Below are 2,789 nucleotides of genomic sequence, written 5' to 3' on the forward strand. Positions count from 1 at the left end.
TGAAATAACCATATTGTCGTAAGACCATGTATACAAGATTAGTTAAGAATCGCGGTTTTATAGTTGGTTTTTCTTCCGCTGAGAGCATACCTATATAATAGGCCAAATATCCGTGTTTGAAGTCCACTTGCTTTCCATTTGATACATCAAATGGTCATTTCATTTGAAATTCAACAATATTCCTTTTATTTACGGTACATTATCAACTTTTTGTTAGGATTACGTATATAAAAGACCATAAAGGAATTTAAGCCCAATTTCAGCTCCCTTACGGTTACAGTGCTTAACCCCCTTTTGTCAGCAAAAGGGTTTCAGAATTTCTTTATTTTAAAGTTCAAAAATGTTTTTTTCCAAAATAACCATGTCAGGACTCCTGCAATAAAGCTCAATAATATATCAGTTTAAATTAATGCTAATGGAAGAATTCTTCATTTGTCGATGGTAGGCCCACTGTATACTTGGTCTTCTCATGGTAAGATACGCAGTTAAAGCCCTGAGTCTAAAATAATCTTTGCTTGACTGGGCTGTTGTAAACGAGTCGTTCCGAATGGAGAAAGAGTCAACCGTCCGGTATACCCGACGACAGCGCCAAAACGGATGATAGAAGAACTACTTGAAAATATGCAGGGAAACCACACAAACAATAATAAAGCAATGGCGGGGAATGGACGAAAGGTTATGGAGGTATAAGAAAAGATTTCATTGTATGAAACATGTTAGTGAAGAATTTTTATGTAGGGACATAAAGTACTTTTCTATCACTATCTGAATGAAAGAGTTAAATTTTTAGATTCACTCTACTATAAACGAATACGTAATTCCTCATTAATGCAATGAAGACGAATCGACAGAGTCCACATATTCGGTAGACTCATAGATTTTATCAATTCCTCAGAATTTGATAAAAACAAATCAACAGAAAGAATCAACCTTTTTCGTAGACTACTATATTTTATCAATTCCTAAGTGTGTAATCAAAACAAATCCACAGAAAGGGTCAACCGTTTTCGTAGACTACTAGATTTCATCAATTACTTCTTATATATGATAAAACAATGCGACAGAAAGAGTCAACTTTTTTGGTAGACTAATAGATATCATCAATTCTTCAGTATGCAATCAAAACAATGCAACAGAAAGAGTTAACCTTTTTGGTAGACTATTAGATTGCATCAATTACTCCTTAAATGTGATAAAAAAAAATACGACAGAAAGAGTTAACCTTTTTGGTAGATTACTACCTTTCATCAATTCCACAGCATGTAATCAAAACAAATCCACAGAAAGAGTCAACCTTTTTGGTAGACTACTAGATTTAATCCATTACTTCTTATGTAATCATAACAATGCCACAGAAAGAGTCAACCTTTTTGGTAGACTACTAGATTTAATCCATTACTTCATATTGTAATCATAACAATGCCACAGAAAGAGTCAACCTTTTTGGTAGACTACAAGATTTCATCAATTACTTCTTATATTTGATAAAAACAATACGACAGAAAGTGTTAACCTTTTTGGTAGACTACTACCATTCATCAATTCCACAGCATGTAATCAAAACAAATCCACAGAAAGAGTCAACCTTTTTGGTAGACTACTAGATTTAATCCATTACTTCTTATGTAATCATAACAATTCCACAGAAAGAGTCAACCTTTTTGGTAGACTACTAGATTTAATCCATTACTTCTAATGTAATCATAACAATGCCACAGAAAGAGTCAACCTTTTTGGTAGACTACTAGATTTAATCCATTACTTCATATTGTAATCATAACAATGCCACAGAAAGAGTCAACCTTTTTGGTAGACTACAAGATTTCATCAATTACTTCTTATATGTGATAAAAACAATACGACAGAAAGAGTCAACCTTTTTGGTAGACTAATAGCTTACATCAATTCCACAGAATGTAATAATAACAAATCCACAGAAAGAGTCTACCTCTTTGGTAGACTACTAGATTTAATCCATTACTTCTTATGTAATCATAACAATGCCACAGAAAGAGTTAACCATTTTGGTAGACTATTATATTTTATCAATTCCACAGCATGTAATAATAACAAATCTACAGTAAGAGTCAACCTTTTTGGTAGACTATAGTACCTTTCATCAATTCCACAGCATTTAATCAAAACAAATTCACAGAAAGAGTCAACTTTTTTGGTAGACTACTAGATTTCATCAATTCCTCAGTATGTAATCAAAACAAATCCCCAGAAAGAGTCAACCTCTTTTGCCCCGTTCACATTACCATCTTTCTTAACCAGCGTAAGATGACGTCAGAACCAACGCGCGTTCACACTTACAATGGTTAGACCCTGGCGACATCTGATGAGTGGTAAAGTAATTCCAAGTGAGAAATGAATTGACAAGAGCGAATAACTTGTTGGAAGGAAGTATAGAATGTGCAGGGAAAAGTTCTTGTGTTAATTGCAATGATTTAAGCATATGTGCATATTATGAGCTGCTTATGAATTAAAAATTGCATTCCAGCGTCGACAATCATTGTTCCTTGCTACGTAGAAGGTAATTCAAATGTGTTCGTCCAACTAATCATTTCATCCATAGTGTGGCTTGCATTCTTCTACTGCTCTATTTAATACGAATAAAAGCGAATATTAGTGATAATTAGGTTGATATCAACAACATATACTACTACTTGCCCTTGATTCGGATGTGTCGACAAATAATTGATGTAGGTGAAGAAAATCGAGGACCTAATCTTGAGACTTGAGCCTCAATTTGAGACACTTGTGATTTGGGATGGAGATACACTTTT

Source organism: Ischnura elegans, assembly GCF_921293095.1.
Source record: "Ischnura elegans chromosome 13 unlocalized genomic scaffold, ioIscEleg1.1 SUPER_13_unloc_1, whole genome shotgun sequence".
NCBI lineage: Eukaryota > Metazoa > Arthropoda > Insecta > Odonata > Coenagrionidae > Ischnura > Ischnura elegans.